This window comes from Triticum aestivum, chromosome 5A (assembly GCF_018294505.1).
Source record: "Triticum aestivum cultivar Chinese Spring chromosome 5A, IWGSC CS RefSeq v2.1, whole genome shotgun sequence".
In the NCBI taxonomy this organism is placed as follows: domain Eukaryota; kingdom Viridiplantae; phylum Streptophyta; class Magnoliopsida; order Poales; family Poaceae; genus Triticum; species Triticum aestivum.
In genome coordinates this window covers 469,359,854-469,380,013 of record NC_057806.1, presented here as the reverse complement: position 1 = coordinate 469,380,013, position 20,160 = coordinate 469,359,854, and the positions used below count along the sequence as shown (strand labels likewise).

The window sequence follows — 20,160 nt, the reverse complement described above, 5'->3', positions numbered from 1 at the left end:
ATTTATTTCCTTATTTCATGATAAATGTTTATTATTCATGCTAGAATTGTATTAACCGGAAACATAATACATGTGTGAATACATAGACAAACAGAGTGTCACTAGTATGCCTCTACTTGACTAGCTCGTTGATCAAAGATGGTTAAGTTTCCTAACCATATACATGAGTTGTCATTTGATTAACGGGATCACATCATTAGGAGAATGATGTGATTGACTTGACCCATTCCGTTAGCTTAGCACTTGATCGTTTAGTTTGTTGCTATTGCTTTCTTCATGACTTATACATGTTCCTATGACTATGAGATTATGCAACTCCCGTTTACCGGAGGAACACTTTGTGTGCCACCAAACGTCACAACGTAACTGGGTGATTATAAAGGTGCTCTACAGGTGTCTCCAAAGGTACTTGTTGGGTTGGCGTATTTCGAGATTAGGATTTGTCACTCCGATTGTCGGAGAGGTATCTCTGGGCCCACTCGGTAATGCACATCACTATAAGCCTTGCAAGCATTGCAACTAATGAGTTAGTTGCGGGATGATGTATTACGGAACGAGTAAAGAGACTTGCCGGTAACGAGATTGAACTAGGTATTGAGATACCGACGATCGAATCTCGGGCAAGTAACATACCGATGACAAAGGGAACAACGTATGTTGTTATGCGGTCTGACCGATAAAGATCTTCGTAGAATATGTAGGAGCCAATATGGGCATCCAGGTCCCGCTATTGGTTATTGACCAGAGAGGTGTCTCGGTCATGTCTACATAGTTCTCGAACCCGTAGGGTCCGCACGCTTAACGTTCGTTGACGATATAGTACTATATGAGTTATGTATGTTGATGACCGAATGTTGTTCGGAGTCCGGGATGAGATCACGGACATGACGAGGAACTCCGGAATGGTCCGGAGATAAAGTTTGATATATGGGATAGTAGTGTTTGATCTCCGGAAGGGTTCCGGAATTCACCGGAAGGGGTTCCGGATGTTTCCCGAAATGTTTGGGCACGAGAACACTTTATCTGGGCCAAAGGGGAAAGCCCACGAGGCTTTTGGAAAGTGCAAAAGGAAGTTTTGCGGAGACCAGAGGCTAGACGCCAGGAACCCTGGCGTCTAGGGGGTAGACGCCGGGAACCCTGGCGTCTAGCCCTGGAGTCCGAGAAGGACTCTTGCCTTTCGGGTGAAACCGACTTTGAGGAGGCTTTTACTCCAAGTTTCGACCCCAGGGCTCAACATATAAATAGAGGGGTAGGGCTAGCACCAAAGAGAGATCAAGAAACACCAAGCCGTGTGCCGGCAACCTCGTCCCCTCTAGTTTATCCTCCGTCATAGTTTTCGTAGTGCTTAGGCGAAGCCCTGCGGAGATTGTTCTTCACCAACACCGTCACCACGCCGTCGTGCTGCCAGAACTCATCTACTACTTCGCCCCTCTTGCTGGATCGAGAAGGCGAGGACGTCACCGAGCCGAACGTTTGCAGAACTCGGAGGTGCCGTACTTTCGGTACTTGGATCGGTCGGACGTGAAGACGTTCGACTACATCAACCGCATTGATATAACGCTTCCGCGAATGGTCTACGAGGGTACGTAGACAACACTCTCCCCTCTTGTTGCTATGCATCACCATGATCTTGCGTGTGCGTAGAATTTGTTTTTTTGAAATTACTACGTTTCCCAACACTAATCTTGCAGGTGGGAAATGGTAAGAGCATACAAATAAGAAGAGATCAGTGAATACCGAGGAGACATGGATCAAAAGCAGCCAATTTCATTTGCAGATCGAGATTGAGATGGGTGAATCGGCTCATTGATCCCAATTCCAGGAGTTGGAACTAGGAACTTGATACGTCTTCGATGTATCTATAATTTTTTATTGTTTCATTCTATTATATTATCAGTCTTGATACTTTATATGCATTTTTATACTATTTTATATCATTTTTGAAACTAACCTATTAACCCAGTGCTTAGTGCCAGTTATTGTTTTCCGCTTGTTTTTGTTTTCCATAAAATCAGTACCAAGCAGAGTCCAAACGCTACGGAACTTTTTGACATTTTTTCCTGAATATAAGAGACCCTAGAAGCTTGGAGAGGAACCCAGGGGACAAAAGAGAAGACGACAAGGCAACAAAGCGTGACCAGGAGGGTAGGGCGCCCCCTGTTACCTTGTGCTCCCACATGGCTCCGTCTGACGTAATTCCACTTCTATAAATTCTCAAATATTGGGAAATCCCCAGAGAGCCACCTGAAACATGTTTTCCGCCGTCGCAAGTTTTTGTTCTTCCGCGGTACCATCTGGAGGCCTTTGTCGATACTCTGTCGAAGGGGGAATCAATCACGGAGGTCTTCTATACCATCCTTGCTGCCTTCTTATGATGTGTGAGTAGTTTACCACAGAACTACGGTCCATAGGTAGTAGCTAGATGGCGTCCAACCCCAACATGTAAACACACCCGACCTAGTTGCATGTCCAAGCCAAACATGAAATTCATGCCCGACATAGTTGGATGTCCACTCTCGGAACGCAACTCATTCCCAATCCAGTACCCTATATAGTTATATTTTCTTGGCAAATACATGCCCACCTTTTTGTAATATACACCATATATTTTTTTGTATACGCGGGAACATTGTTTTAACACACATTGAACATTTTTTAAAATACATGATAAATATTTTTCCAAATACAGGCCCGAGCATTTTTTACAATACATGGTAAACATTTTTCAAATTACTACTGATCACTTTTCTACCCCCTAAAAAAATACTGATCACTTTTCTAAATAGTATGAATTTTTTCCAAAAATTTCTGTGAACATTTTTTTTCTTACATTGAAAATGTCGTGATTTTTTCTGAAATGCATCAAGTTTCTTTTAATAAATTGTCACGAACATTTCTTTGAATGCTACAATTTTTTTCCATTGTATAATACTTTTTTTAAGCATCACACAACATTAATTTGAAACGCATCAACATTTTTTAAATGTCAATTTAAATTTCAAATTTTTTTAAATTTCTTGTCTTTCAAAAAATGTTTGGAATTTTCAAAAGTGTCAACACTCTAAAAACTATTCGGGGATTTCAAAAACTCGAGAAGAGACAGTAAAATTCGTAGGCTCATCGATTCAAACACCGTGGTTGCGACGTAGCCTCCCTAGCTTCTAGCTAAGGTACAACGTAGGGATTCCCCATTATACAATAATTGTACTCCGCCGGGTTGCCTCAATCAAACCAACTACGGTATCAATCAACATACAGAGCAGCTATCTAGAGGGAAAACCTCCCGTCTGTAGTCTGGAGCAGGGGAGTACTGAATACTGATCGGCCAGGGCGACCGTGGCAGCCGCAGGATCGTCGGTGGAGAAGCGTCACGCCGTGTTCTTCCCTTTCCCGGCGCAGGGCCACGTCAAGCCGGCGCTCCAGCTGGCCAGGCTCCTCCACCGTTGCCATGGGTTTCAGGTCACCTTCGTCCACACGGAGCACAACCGCCGCCGCCTCCTCCGCTCGCGAGGCCCCGGCGCGCTGGACGGGGTGCCCGGGTTCCGCTTCGCCGCCGTCCCGGACGGCCTGCCCCCGTCCGAGGCGGCGCGTCGCAGGACATTGCTGCCCTGCTGTCCACCACGGAGGCCCTGGTCCCGCCCTTCCGGAGCCTCGTCTCCGGCCTCCTCCCGCCGGCGTCCTGCGTCATCTCCGACGTCGAGCACGTCCTGTACGCGTCCAAGGAGATGGGCCTTCCCTGCGTCACCTTCTGGACGTCGAGCGCGTTCGCCTTCATGGCCTGCCAGCAGTGCCAGCGGCTTGTCGACATGGGCATTGTCCCCCTCAAAGGTATGTCCTCCATGCATCGATTGTTCTCGCTATGAAAAACATACGTACTTACTAAGTGTGCTTGCTTTGACTTTGAGGAGCAGAGGCTGAGCAGCTGAGGAATGGACACCTGGACGACACGGTCCTGGACTTGGTGCCGGGGATGCCCAAAGACATCCGCCTCAGAGACTTCCCGAGCTTCATCCGCACGACGGACCCCGACGACGCCATGCTCAAAATCCTCCTGCGCTCAATGGCGTGCCACAGGACCACTCCGTCCGCCGTCATCTTCCACACCTTCGACGAGATCGATCGCGAGGCCATGGCGGCCATGTCCACCATCCTGCCACCGATCTACGCCGTCGGACCATTGCCGCTCCTTCTCGATCAAGTTTCTAGCACCACTGCCAGTGTGGTTGACACGTTAGAATCAAATCTATCCAAGGAGAACTACGCCTGCCTAGAGTGGCTGAATGGCAAGGGGCCAAACTCGGTGCTCTACGTGAGCTTCGGCAGCATAGCAACGCTGACGAGGGAGCAACTGGTGGAGTTCGCGTGCGGTTTGGCCAATAGCAAAAAGGACTTCCTGTGGGTGATCAGAAACGATCAAGTGATCAACGGCGACGACGACCCCGCTGCCGCCGCCGTGCTGCCACCGGAGTTCCAGGAGGAGACGAAGGCGAGGAGCCACGTGACGAGCTGGTGCCCGCAGGAGGCGGTGCTCCGTCACGAGGCGACGTGCGCGTTCCTGACGCACTGCGGGTGGAACTCCGTCCTGGAGAGCATCGGCGCCGGGGTGCCGATGCTCTGCTGGCCCTTCGGCGCCGACCAGTACACGAACACGAGGTACGTTTGCTCGGAGTGGCGCCTCGGCTTGGAGATCGGCGGCGGCGATGTCAAGAGGGACGAGGTGGAGGCGGCCATCCGGGAGGTGATGGATGGAGGAGACAAGGGAAAAGCGATGACGAGAATGGCCATGGAATGGAAGGAGAAGGCGACCGCGGCTGCACTGACGGGTGGGCCCTCTTGGGTCAATCTAGAGAAGGTGGTCGATGAGGTGCTTGCTGTGCATCCTAGCAAGATTAGTGATACGGAATCATGAGTAGGCTCGTGCTTGCTCTACGCTGGCATTGGCAATAAATTGATGAAAGGGAAGGCGTGCCATGGTTGTGATCGATCGAGCTTCGTCGAAATTTAATGGGTTGTTTCATTATGTGTGACGAAAATGAATGCAAATTTGGGTGGTACATATGTGTATAGCGGTCACCCAACTACACTCTTCAATGTAGTATTATTCATTTGATATTTTTGGCACCAGCCGACATCCAGGTCCAGCAATCCACAAAATAAATGTAAAATGAAAACGATTTCTTATTCAAGCGCATCTGGTCTATGAATTCATTTTTTTACACAGTACAAATGCAGACGCTCATACAAACGCACATGCGCTCATCCTTATAAACGCGCCTCCATAGTCGACGAGAACCTCTCCTCTCACTAAACAAATATCGCGAGAAAGCCTGAATTAAATCTAGAAAAATGGAGTACCATGCCAAGTCTAAGACTTGAACCCTGGTGGGTTGGTTCCACCACAAATGACATAACCATCTGAGCTAAGCTCAGTTCGTATCTGGTCTATAAATTCATTATACGTGACAAGGACGGAGTTTTATCAGAACTAGTTACGGGGCAAATGGGATAAATATATGTGAGCTTCATCACAAAATAAAGCACAACTAAATTACGTAGTATAAATGGATATGCCAAGAGATAAACAATGATCTTCATGTGTTGGTTTTGTAGTATAGTAATCCTCAAGCATAGAACAAATGGATTTGACAAAGGAAAAACAATGGGTAATTCCCCCATCAAGATGTATACTTGCCTAAAATTTGATGTAGATGCTCATATCATGTTCAAATAGCCATAAAAAAGTGCTAGTTGGCCTGGACATAAAAAGGTTTTTTGGCTACTTCTAGATTACAGTGTCAACACTAGGAACCTCTTGAAAAGAAACTATATGCACCTAGATTGTTATGAATGTGCATTTTGTAATGAGAGTACTGGGGAAACTTCAATGCATCACTTCTAGGATTGCTCTTTCTCTTAAGACTATTGGTGTCGTGGATATAATCCTGACAATGGAGTAAGGGGTGTATGGAGTGTAGATTTACGTGTTAGGAAACGTACAAGAAAAAATTCCGTCCTACGAATCAACTCCCAAGATCACTATGAAGATGCATATGTAATTGGATCGGATCTTTACCAACAAAGGTGCAACAGAAGTTGTATTGGTGTAGACCATTGATGTAGATTCCCACAGTTAGGATTTACAACCTCCCAACCGTGAGAATTTTCTCCCTCAAACGAAGATCGAAAGCATGATCCCTCTGCTGGTATTCGCGCGTACGGAACCAATGATCCGATAGAGCTTCGCCATCCAGAGCGAAACACTGGCGAAGCACTAAAGCGAAGGAGCAGCCTTGCGGTGTTACGGAGAGAGAGGGGGGAGGGGCGCAGCCACGGGCAAACAGAGTTGTGTTTGGAGGTTGCTCCCTCCCCTCTATTTATAATAGCAAGGGGGTGGCCAACTTGGGGAGGGTCCGACGCCCAAAGGGGTGCGCCCCCTCAACCCTAGCATCCACCTGGTGGCTTGTGCCCGAAGCTAGGAGGCACACCACCTAACAGGCCTGGCGGCCCAACTAGGGCTATCCCACTTGGTCCATGCCATGTGGCAGCCCCCGTGGCTCCCTCTAGAATATTCTGGGAGGTTCTGGCCATAGTCTTCTAGAGGGTTTCTAGGGTAACCCGAAAGTTTTCCGGTACTTCAGTTTTTCCCGTTCTCTCCAGAATCTTTCTGGTTCTCTATGTAAACCATTTTCTTTTCATATGAAACTTTTCGGTGCAATGCTAGCTCATAAGCTCCTAACACTCCTAGTACTCTACAAATCGATGATCCTTCAACGTATGACCCCACAAGTTTGGTAAAGTGAAGACATGACCCGGGACTATTCCAATCAATGATCAATAGTGGGATCTGGGCATTCATATTGACCCCTACACTAACATGAATCATTATCTAGTGAACATGTTGTTCTCGTACACAAATCCATTTGCTTCACGATATAACAGAACTCGAGGCGAGACTTGCCATTATCCATGTGAAGCAACTCTTGATCACTATACAAGTTATCCTCGTTACCAATTTTGTTCTCTTTTCTCGTTTTCATATTCCGACATCCTCATGATCATATCACGATGTGTCTGACCAGACGATGATGGATATCGTAATATCGGTACGGCCCAAAGAATATCTCTCCGTCGTAGGAGGAGTAAATCCCAATCTCGAACTATCAAGTCCTTTGACATACTTTTCTGATGCACCCAAAAATTGCCGCTATAATTACCATGTCACAGGTAATGTTTGACAAACCCCAAAGTATACCATCTGACATGAAGGTACTGTTGGGGAACGTAGCAGAAATTCAAAATTTTCTACGCATCACCAAGATCAATCTATGGAGTAATCTAGCAACAAGGGGAAGGCGAGTGCATCTATATACCCTTGTAGATCGCTAAGCGGAAGCGTTCAAGTGAACGGGGTTGATGGAGTCGTACTCGTCGTGATCCAAATCACCGATGATCCTAGTGCCGAACGGACGGCACCTCCGTGTTCAACACACGTATAGCCCGGTGACGTCTCCTACGCCTTGATCCAGCAAGGGGAGAAGGAGAGGTTGGGGAAGACTCCATCCAGCAGCAGCACGACGGCGTGGTGGTGGTGGAGGAGCGCGGGACTCCAGCAGGGCTTCGCCAAGCACTACGAGAGACGAGGAGGGAGAGGGGTAGGGCTGCGCCAATAGGGAGAGCAAATCACATATTTTGGGCAGCCCCAAACCTCAAGTATATATAGGGGAAGGGGAGGGGCTGCGCCCCCACTATAACACCCTCGATGTGACTATAGCTCCCACGTGTCGAGGCACGACTTAGAGACATAATCGCATTGAAGGCATATGTCGCAAGTTAGGCAATCTTCACAAACATCCCATGTAATGTAATAATAAAAGGGAAGAATATAGTTGGCTTACACTCGCCACGTCAATCAAGAACATAAATAACATTACATCATCCAAAACACTCATGGCCCGACTACGGCGCCAAAATAAAAGAGAACCCAACATGCGACACGTTCCCAATCACCCTAACTGGGCACCACTACTGATCATCAGGAAAGGAAACATAGTATCGCTGTGAGTCTTCGTCGAACTCCCACTTGAGCTCGTACTCGTCACCTGGAGCGGAATCACCTGGACCTGCATCTGGAGTTATAGTATCTGTGAGCCACAGGGACTCAGCAATCTCGCACCCTCGCGATCAAGACTATTTAAGCTTATAGGAAGGGTAAGGCAAAATATATGTGGAGCTGCAGCAAGCAACTAGCATATATGGTGGCTATCTTATTCGCAAAAGAGAGCGAGAAGAGGAGGCAAAGCACGAGCGAGAAGCTAGAGAACAGCCTGCGCAAACATTACTCCAACACCGTGTCCACTTCCCAGACTCCGCCGAGAAGAGGCCATCATGGTAACACACTCAGTTGATTCATTTTAATTAATTAAGGTTCAAGTTATCTACAACCGGACATTAACAAATTCTCATCTGCCCATAACCGCGGGCACGGCTTTTGAAAGTTCAATCCCTGCAGGGGAGTCCCAACTTAGCCCATGACAAGCTCTCACGGTCAATGAAGGAATAGACCTCCTCCCAAGACGTTCCGATCAGACTCGGTATCTCGGTAACTCAAGACACTTCGACAGGTTAAAACAAGACCAGCAACACCGCCCGAATGTGCCGACAAATCCCGATAGGAGCTGCACATATCTCTTTCTCAGGGCACACTCAGATTGTCTAAACTTCCGGTAGGCCAGCCCAGAGTTGCCCCTGGTAGCCACCGGCGGCTGACGGTTTGGACCAACACTCAGAGGAGCACTGGCCCGGGGGGGGGGGTAAAATAAGATGACCCTTGAGTCTGCAGAACCCAAGGGAAAGAAAAGGCTAGGTGGCAAATGGTAAAATCAAGGTTGGGCATTGCTGGAAAAGCTTTAATCAAGGCGAAATATCAAGGGGTTCCCATTATAACCCAACCGCGTAAGGAACGCAAAATCCGGGAACATAACACCGATATGACGGAAACTAGGGCGGCAAGAGTGGAACAAAACACTAGGCGAGAGGCCGAGCCTTCCACCCTTTACCAAGTATATAGATGCATTAAGATAACATAGCAATATAATGATATCCCAACAAGTAAATAAATGTTCCAACAAGGAACGACCTCTAATCTTCACCTGCAACTAGCAACGCTATAAGAGGGGCTGAGCAAAGCGGTAACATAGCCAATCAATGGTTTGCTAGGACAAGGTGGGTTAGAGGTTTGACATGGCAATTGGGAGGCTGACAAGCAAATGGTAGACATCATAGCATTGGCATAGCAAGAGCGAGCAAACTAGCATAGCAAAGATAGTAGTGATTTCGAGGGTATGATCATCTTGCCTACACAGCTGTCAGAGTTGACTGGATCCTCACAAGCAAAGTCAATGGGCTCCTCGGTAGCGAACTCGTCTCCCGGCTCTACCCAACAAGACAAACAAGCAACAAGGATACAATCAACCACGTGCAAACTCAAACAATAAGATGCAATGATGGTATGCTATGCGGGATGCGATGCGGGATGCAAAATGTAAGATATGACAGGAAATGCATGAACCTGGCCTCTACTTGGAATTCCAAGGGTGCCACTGGAAAGAAGAGATGAAATCGCTTGAAAACGATATAAAGAACGCCGGAATCGGAGTTACGGTTTGGAAATGGCAAGGGTTTCAAAATTGACACCGGTCTGCGATTTACAGCAAGTAGGCATCTAAATGCAATGAAATGAACATGTTAAAGCCACCAAACATGACAAAAAAATACATGGCAGGGATGCACACAAGATGCTTAACAAAATACTAGCACTGAGCCACGGCCAATTCATCCATTATGAGGTTCTAACAAGCATGGACAAAACGCAAATGCAAAACAGATTCCAGACTTAGTGAAATTAACACTTGTCTGAAATTTCAGATCACGAAGCCCTCTTCGGAGCAGAAAAACAACATGATACATGACCTGATCAAGACAAGTAAGAACATGGCATGGAGCTACTCAACAAGCTTAACAAAAGTCCCAAAGTGACCTGGGACCAAAAGGGATCACAAAATATACTAATAAGCACACGAACATAGCTAAAACACAATCAGTTTTCAGACTTAGTGAAAACTGAGACATGCTGAAATATAACTCACGAAGACACGTAAATGAGCTTGATGTATTCACTACGGTGCAAGTCATGGCAAGGCAAGCATACATCCATTAAGAAGGCACAAAATACAAGCTAGACATGGCAAGAACAATGGCATATCATGCACGGATCAACTACAATAACATCGGCAAAATCGCAAACAAGTTGATGATCTGCCCAGATTCACAACGAAGCGAAAGTAGAGCTCAATTGACTCAAGCTAGGGTGCTCCATAATTGCAAACAAAGACATGGATGGATAGAGCATAACATGATTAACAAAACTCCTTCTAACAGCATTTCGGGCATCAAGATGAGCTCAAATGAAAATGATGCAATGGAATGAAATGATGTACTCATCGAGACAAACATTTTGATATGCGATATGCCCAAATCGGAGCTACGGATGCAAAGCTACGGAGCCTCGAACATAGCAACTTGGACTAAAAATTTAATGACTTAGAGAAAAAAAAACAACCCCAGATCTAGGGTTGCACGGAAACCGAGGCAGCGGCGGCACTGTTCACCGAAGCTCTCCGGCGAGGATGCCGAGGACGACGGCGAGGTGGGCAAGGACGGCGGCCGGGGGCAGCGGCGCAGGGGCCCGCGGTGGCGGCAGCGGCTGCCGGCGGGAGCGGCGCGTCCGAGCGGCGCGTCCGGGCGACGCGTCGGGCGGCGGGGTCCCGCGGCGGGGCGGCGAGGTGGTGCGGCGGCGCCGTGCCGGCGCGGTGGCGTCGGGCGCCGGACGCGGGAAAGGAGGCGGCGGAGCAACAGGCGCGGGCGGCGGTGGCTTCGGGCCCTCGGGGGCCCGACGTGGGCCTGGCGGGCCGGCGGTGCTGAGGCGGCGATGTGGGCCGTCGCAGGCTGACATGGCGGCGTCCCGTTGGTCGGCGGTGGCGGGCGAACGCGTCCGGTTGCGGCCGAACATGTCCGATGGCGGCGGAGTAGATTTTTAGGGTTTCGTGGGGGAGGAGAGATCCGAAATTGGAGGGGTCTATTTATAGGCATAAGTGGAGCTAGGAGAGTCCAAATGAGGTGCGGTTTTCGGCCACGCGATCGTGATCGAACGCTCTAGAGTATGGAGCAGAGTTTGGTGGGTTTTGGACCAAATTTAAGGGGTGTTGGGCTGCAACACACACGAGGCCTTTTCGGTCCCTCGGTTAACCGTTGGAGTATCAAACGAAGTCCAAATGATACGAAACTTGACAGGCGGTCTACCGGTAGTTAACCAAGGCCGCTTGGCAAGTCTCGGTCCAATCTGGAAATGTTTAATCCCCACACATGAAAGAAAGCTAGAAGTGGCCACCGGAGGAGAACGAAGCGCCGGAATGCAAAACGGACAACGGGGAAAATGCTCGAATGCATGAGATGAACACGTATGCAAATGCAATGCACATGATGACATGATATGAGATGCATGACAAAGAAAACAACACACGGAGACAAAGACCCGAACCCGAGAAATAAATATAACTTAACGCCGGAAACGGCAAGAGTTGGAGTACAAATTGGGAAAGTTATATCCGGGGCGTTACAACACTCCACCACTACGAAAAGATCTCGTCTCGAGATCTAGGACTGAAAGAACTCCGGGTACTCAGAACGGAGGTGATCCTCGTGTTCCCAGGTAGCTTCACGGTCGGAATGGTGTGACCACTTGACTTTGAGAAATTTGATTGACTTGTTGCGAGTCTTGCGTTCAGTCTCTTCAAGAATAGCAACTGGGTGCTCACGATAAGAGAGATCTTCTTGGAGCTCAATGTCCTCGAAGTTGACGGTGCGGTCAGGAGTCTTGAAGCACTTTCGAAGCTGAGAGACATGGAACACATCATGAACATTTGCAAAGTTTGAAGGAAGCTCGAGTTGATAGGCGAGGTCGCCTCTCTTGCTGACAATCTTGAAAGGTCCCACGTATCTAGGGGCAATCTTCCCTTTGATACCAAAGCGATGAGTACCTTTCATAGGAGAGACACGGAGGTAAACATGATCTCCGATATCAAAAGCCAAATCACGGTTCTTACTATCATAGTAGCTCTTCTGGCGGGATTGGGCTGCTTTGAGGTTATCACTAATGACTTTACACATTTCTTCTGCTTCTATGATTAAGTCATTACCCAGCAGCTGACATTCACCGGTTTCAGACCAGTTGAGAGGGGTACGGCACTTCCTGCCATACATAATTTCAAATGGGGCCTTGCCCGAACTTGCTTGAAAACTATTGTTGTAGGAGAATTCAGCATAAGGAAGACAATCCTCCCACTTCATGCCGAAGGAGATCACACAAGCCCTGAGCATATCTTCAAGAATCTGGTTGACACGCTCGACTTGACCGCTTGTTTGAGGATGGAAAGCTGTGCTGAAGCGGATGTTAGTGCCCATGGCCTTCTAGAAAGAATCCCAAAACTTCGAGGTAAAGATGCTGCCACGGTCTGAAGAGATCACTTGAGGAATACCGTGCAGAGAGACAATACGAGAGGTATAGAGTTCCGCCAATTGAGCTGCAGTGATCGACTCTTTGATAGGCAGAAAGTGAGCCACTTTGGTGAGCTTGTCGATGACAACGAATATAGCATCAGTGCCACGCTTGGACTTTGGAAACCCAGTCACGAAGTCCATTTCAATGTGGTCAAACTTCCATTCTGGAATGGCAAGAGGTTGGAGGAGACCTGCTGGCCTTTGGTGTTCTGCCTTCACTCTTCTGCAGACATCACATTCATTCACGAATTGAGCGATCTCGCGCTTCATTCGAGTCCACCAATAAGCTTGCTTAAGGTCCTGATACATCTTTGTGCTCCCAGCGTGGATGGAGAGGAGAAAATTGTGAGCCTCGTTCATGATCACTTTACGAAGTTCACCTTTGGGCACAACAATACGATCCTCAAAGAAGAGAGTGTCCTTGTCATCAAGGCGGTAGCACTTGTACTTGGAGTGACTCTTGGCAATCCCAAACTTCACCTTTTTCACCATAGCATCAAGAAGCTGGGCTTGGCGAATCTGGTCTTCTAAGGTAGGAGAGACTTGAAGGTTGGTGAGGAAACCTTGAGGAACAACTTGCAGATTAAGCTTGCGGAAAGCTTCACAAAGCTCGGGTTGATAAGGCTTAAGAATTAGACTGTTGCAGTAAGCCTTTCTGCTCAAAGTGTCAGCAATCACATTGGCCTTGCCTGGAGTATACTCGATACTCGGATTATACTCTTGAATCATTTCGACCCATCGAGTTTGCCTGAGGTTGAGATTAGGCTGAGTGAAGATGTACTTGAGACTCTTGTGATCAGTGAAAATGTCCACTTTTCTTCCCAATAGAAGATGTCTCCAAGTCAAAAGAGCATGCACAACTGCCGCCAACTCGAGATCATGAGTGGGGTAGTTCTTCTCATTAGGCTTCAACTGGCGAGATGTATAAGCAACAACTTTCTTCTCTTGCATCAATACTGCGCCAAGACCTTGGAGAGAGGCATCACAAAAGACCTCGTACGGCTTGGATTCATCAGGCGGAGTCAGAACTGGAGCAGTGATCAATTTCTCTTTCAAAGTGTTGAAAGCAATATCACACTCCGAAGACCAAACGTACTTGACGTGCTTCTGAAGAAGATTAGAGAGAGGCTTCGCGATCTTAGAAAAGTTTTTAACGAATCTTCAGCAATAGCTTGCGAGACCGAGAAAACTGCGGAGTTGCTTCATGTTCTGAGGGGGTTCCCAATTCACAATTGCAGACACCTTCTCAGGATTCACGGAAATGCCCTTGGCAGAGATGATATGACCAAGATAAAGAACCTCATCGAGCCAAAATTCACACTTGGAGAACTTGGCGTAGAACTGATGTTCCCTGAGCTTATCAAGAACCAAACGCAAGTGCTTGGCATGATCTTCCTTGTTCTTCGAGAAAACCAGAATGTCGTCGAGATAGACCAAAACGAAATCATTGGTGTAGGCGTTGAAGATGAAGTTCATCATGCGAGAGAACGTCGGAGGAGCGTTGGCGAGGCCAAAAGACATGACAGTGTATTCATATGAACCAAAGCTTGTTCTGAATGCTGTCTTGGGAATATCTTCTTCACGAATGCGAATCTGGTGATAACCCATACGGAGATCAAGCTTGGAGAATACTTGGGCACCTTTGAGTTGTTCGAACAGCTCATTGATGTTGGGAAGTGGGTATTTGTTCTTGATGGTCTTCTTGTTCACTGGACGGTAATCAACACAAAGTCGGTCCGTTCCATCCTTCTTCTTCACAAAAAGAACACCACAACCCCACGGAGAAGAACTAGGCCGGATGAGACCCATTCTTTCTTGCTCATCGAGTTGCTTCTTCAGCTCCTTCAACTCTTCAGGTCCGAGCTTGTAAGGACGCTTGCACACAGGTTCCGTACCAGGCTCAAGATCAATAATAAATTCAACTGGCCGGTGCGGAGGCATTCCTGGAAGCTCTTCTGGAAAGACGTCTTGATATTCGCAAACGACTGGAATTTGAGAGATGGCATCCAATTCACCCTTCTCATTGAGAGCAAACAGACGGATAGTATTATCTCGAGCGGCAAAGACAATTACATCCTCAGACGAATGAGTCAATTGAATCTGCTTGGCTGCACAATCAAGCTGAGCCTTGTGTTCAGAAAGCCAATCCATTCCGAGAATAAGATCAATATCCGAGTTACCAAGGATCATTGGGGAAGCCAGAAACTTGAAATCACCCATCGAGATAGAAATATCCGGAACTTCGTAGTTAGCAAGCAAGCATCTACCCGGAGAGACGACTGCTAATGGCTTATGCATAACTTGAGAAAACCACCCATGCTTAGATGCAAAAGGTCTGGAAATGAAGCAATCCGATGCACCCGTGTCAAAAAGAACTTTTGCAGGAACATCGTTAACAGGAAGGTTACCCATAATCACATCTGACGAGTCCTCTGCCTGGGCTGCATTCACCATATTTACCTTGGCGTACTTGGGGTTATGCTTGACCACAGCTGTACTTGACGATATGACAGGAGGAGGAGGAAGACGCCTCTGGTTGAGACACTTGTTGGCATAGCGACCCTTCTGTTGGCACTTGTTGCACGTGACCTCTGCCAGCGGACGGTGATATGGAGCACTCGATCTTGGAGCTTGAGACGAAGTCTTGTTCTGAAAGCCAGGGTTGGGTGGGTGGGAAGAACCACTGCCACCTTTGCTCTTCTGCTGATACGGCTGACGGAACGGAGGAGGAGGAAGCCAAAACTTCTGCTGCTTGGCCACTTGCGTAGAGGAAGAAGGAGTAACATCTCTGACTCGCTTCCTGGAAGCATCACACCTCAACTGAGCAGCCTCTTGCTTCAGTGCCATGTTGTAGAACTCATCGTATCTCAAGGGCTCGAAGAGAACAAGAGCGAGCTGAATATCTTCTCTGAGACCACCCCTGAACTGATATATCATGCTCTTCTCATCAGGGACGTCCTGCTTGGCAAAGCGGGCGAGCTTCTGGAACAACTTGTTGTAGTCATAGACAGACAAAGAGCCTTGCTTCAGATTGCGGAATTCCTCACGCTTGGTTTCAACCACGCTCTGCGGAATATGATGAGCTCGGAAATCTCGACGGAAATCATCCCAAGTGATAACACGTCCACCTCTGGAATCCTTGTACTGCTGGAACCATTCTGCAACTTGATCTTTGAGTTGGAAGGAAGCGAACTTCACAAAGTCCTCAGGCCTGACGTTGCTGCACTCGAAATGCTTACACAGATCCACAAGCCAATCGTCAGCATTGGTTGTCTCAACACAATTGCTGAAAGTCTTTGGCCCGTTAGCAAGAAACTGGTTGAGTGTAGCAAAGTGACTCTGATTGTTGCCTTGATTCCCTTGACTGCCTTGATTGCGCTCTTGAAGAATTTGCATGATCAACTGTGTGTTTGCATTGGTTGCGGCCATCATAGCTTGCCATGCCTCTGGAGGAGGTGGAGGTGGTGGCGGATCAGGATTCGGAGTCGTGCGCATTGGAGGAGCCATCCTGAAGAGGTTGACCACCATTAGCACATTGATAGATAATATTGAAGCTGAATCCAACGGAATGAAAATTGCAACATATAGTCTTCACATCCGAACAAAATGAACGAATGCATTACTCTTCAAATGGTCACATATCCATAAATTGAGAAGGCATGTAGAATTAAGGTAGAAGAAGTAAATCAACAAGGTACGGATCAAGAACGAATAATCGGTAAGAAATCCCAATCTCAGACCAATATCCGTGGAAGAAGAACTAGAGCTACGAGAATTCCCACCTATGAAACTCCCGAACCTTTCCGGTTATGCAATCAGGTGTTGGGGATACATGGGAAGCATAATATCTCACCCAAACTAGCAAATCCTACATCCAGCTGTATCCATCCTTCAACACATAACCAAGAAACCTTCGGAAACCATCTACCTCAACCTTCGAAAAGCATCCGTTATACAAGTTATGGCGATACTCCCGAACTCCCGCCCCAATACTGGGTGGCGTCGAGGTTATCTCACCAACGAACTGTATAAAAGAGATTTTCGATGTCGGCGAACATATCTCAAGTATTCCAGAATTGCAACGATAAAATTATGATGACAACACCTCAAAGCTCAACTCCCCGGGACACTTCCACTAATCCCCTGACAGGAGGCACCAAGTCAATGTTCTCATCATAAGCCATCGGAACGATTCCAAGATACTCGCGTGATCCTAAAAAAAATTAGTGAAATTTGAGAAGAGAAGAGTCAAAACTCTACATCAGGATGCCTTACCAGAGCGATGAGGAGACTGGGAAGTAAAAAGAATTCCTAAACTCTCCGATATATAATTCCTAAATGACTCAAAACATTTTTCTAGACACAACTCGGCTGCTAAAAACGATCAAGCAATGGGGCTCCTAAGGTCGGGGATGGCTCTGATTACCAACTTGTAACACCCTCGATGCGACTATAGCCCCCACGTGTCGAGGCACGACTTAGAGACATAATCGCATTGAAGGCATATGTCGCAAGTTAGGCAATCTTCACAAACATCCCATGTAATGTAATAATAAAAGGGAAGAATATAGTTGGCTTACACTCGCCACGTCAATCAAGAACATAAATAACATTACATCATCCAAAACACTCATGGCCCGACTACGGCGCCAAAATAAAAGAGAACCCAACATGCAACACGGTCCCAATCACCCCCAACTGGGCACCACTACTGATCATCGGGAAAGGAAATATAGTATCACTGAGAGTCTTCGTCGAACTCCCACTTGAGCTCGTACTCGTCACCTGGAGCGGAATCACCTGGACCTGCATCTGGAGTTATAGTATCTGTGAGCCACAGGGACTCAGCAATCTCGCACCCTCGCGATCAAGATTATTTAAGCTTATAGGAAGGGTAAGGCAAAATATATGTGGAGCTGCAGCAAGCAACTAGCATATATGGTGGCTATCTTATTCGCAAAAGAGAGCGAGAAGAGGAGGCAAAGCACGAGCGAGAAGCTAGAGAACAGCCTGCGCAAACATTACTCCAACACCGTGTCCACTTCCCGGACTCCGCCGAGAAGAGGCCATCATGGTAACACACTCAGTTGATTCATTTTAATTAATTAAGGTTCAAGTTATCTACAACCGGACATTAACAAATTCTCATCTGCCCATAACCGCGGGCACGGCTTTCGAAAGTTCAATCCCTGCAGGGGAGTCCCAACTTAGCCCATGACAAGCTCTCACGGTCAATGAAGGAATAGACCTCCTCCCAAGATGTTCCGATCAGACTCGGTATCTCGGTAACTCAAGACACTTCGACAGGTTAAAACAAGACCAGCAACACCGCCCGAATGTGCCGACAAATCCCGATAGGAGCTGCACATATCTCTTTCTCAGGGCACACTCAGATTGTCTAAACTTCCGGTAGGCCAGCCCAGAGTTGCCCCTGGTAGCCACCGGCGGCTGACGGTTTGGACCAACACTCAGAGGAGCACTGGCCCGGGGGGGGGGGTAAAATAAGATGACCCTTGAGTCTGCAGAACCCAAGGGAAAGAAAAGGCTAGGTGGCAAATGGTAAAACCAAGGTTGGGCATTGCTGGAAAAGCTTTAATCAAGGCGAAATATCAAGGGGTTCCCATTATAACCCAACCGCGTAAGGAACGCAAAATCCAGGAACATAACACCGATATGGCGGAAACTAGGGCGGCAAGAGTGGAACAAAACACTAGGCGAGAGGCCGAGCCTTCCACCCTTTACCAAGTATATAGATGCATTAAGATAACATAGCAATATAATGATATCCCAACAAGTAAATAAATGTTCCAACAAGGAACGACCTCTAATCTTCACCTGCAACTAGCAACACTATAAGAGGGGCTGAGCAAAGCGGTAACATAGCCAATCAACGGTTTGCTAGGACAAGGTGGGTTAGAGGTTTGACATGGCAATTGGGAGGCTGACAAGCAAATGGTAGGCATCATAGCATTGGCATAGCAAGAGCGAGCAAACTAGCATAGCAAAGATAGTAGTGATTTCGAGGGTATGATCATCTTGCCTACACAGCTGTCAGAGTTGACTGGATCCTCACAAGCAAAGTCAACGGGCTCCTCGGTAGCGAACTCGTCTCCCGGCTCTACCCAACAAGACAAACAAGCAACAAGGATACAATCAACCACGTGCAAACTCAAACAATAAGATGCAATGATGGTATGCTATGCGGGATGCGATGCGGGATGCAAAATGTAACATATGACAGGAAATGCATGAACTGGCCTCAACTTGAAATTCCAAGGGTGCCACTGGAAAGAAGAGATGAAATCGCTTGAAAACGATATAAAGAACGCCGGAATCGGAGTTACGGTTTGGAAATGGCAAGCGTTTCAAAATTGACACCGGTCTGCGATTTACAGCAAGTAGGCATCTAAATGCAATGAAATGAACATGCTACAGCCACCAAACATGACAACAAAATACATGGCAGGGATGCACACAAGATGCTTAACAAAAGACTAGCACTGAGCCACGGCCAATTCATCCATTATGAGGTTCTAACAAGCATGGCAAAAACGCAAATGCAAAACAGATTCCAGACTTGGTGAAATTAACACTTGTCTGAAATTTCAGATCATGAAGCCCTCTTCGGAGCAGCAAAACAACATGATACATGACCTGATCAAGACAAGTAAGAACATTGAATGGAGCTACTCAATAAGCTTAACAAAAGTCCCAAAGTGACCTGGGGCCAAAAGGGATCACAAAATATACTAATAAGCACACGAACATAGCTAAAACACAATCAGTTTTCAGACTTAGTGAAAACTGAGACATGCTGAAATATAACTCACGAAGGCACGTAAATGAGCTCGATGCACTTACTACGGTGCAAGTCATGGCAAGGCAAGCATACATCCATTAAGAAGGCACAAAATACAAGCAAGACATGGCAAGAACAATGGCATAGCATGCACGAATCAACTACAATAACATCGGCAAAATCGCAAACAAGTTGACGATCTGCCCAGATTCACAACGAAGCGAAAGTAGAGCTCGATTGACTCAAGCTAGGGTGCTCCATAATTGCAAACAAAGACATGGATGGATAGAGCATAACATGATTAACAAAACTCCTTCTAACAGCATTTCGGGCATCAAGATGAGCTCAAATGAAAATGACGCAATGGAATGAAATGATGTACTCGTCGAGGCGAACATTTTGGTATGCTATATGCCCAAATCGGAGCTACGGATGCAAAGTTACGGAGCCTCAAACATAGCAACTTGGACTAAAAATTTAATGACTTAGAGAAAAAAAACAACCCCAGATCTAGGGTTGCACGGAAACCGAGGCGGTGGCGGCACTGTTCACCGAAGCTCTCCGGCGAGGATGCCGAGGACGACGGCGAGGTGGGCAAGGATGGCGGCCGGCGGGGGCGACGTCACCGGCGACCGGGGGCGGCGGCGCAGGGGCCCACGATGGCGGCGGCGGCTGCCGGCGGGAGCGACGCGTCGGGCGGCGGGGTCCCGCGGCGGGGCGGCGAGGTGGTGCGGCGGTGCCGTGCC

At 47.5% G+C, this 20,160-nt stretch overlaps 1 pseudogene; it reads left to right on the top strand.

The window, feature by feature from the left end:
* The first annotated feature begins 2,422 nt into the window (after positions 1 to 2,422).
* On the top strand, positions 2,423 to 5,209 carry LOC123101397 (7-deoxyloganetin glucosyltransferase-like; annotated as a pseudogene).
* Positions 5,210 to 20,160: the final 14,951 nt, after the last annotated feature.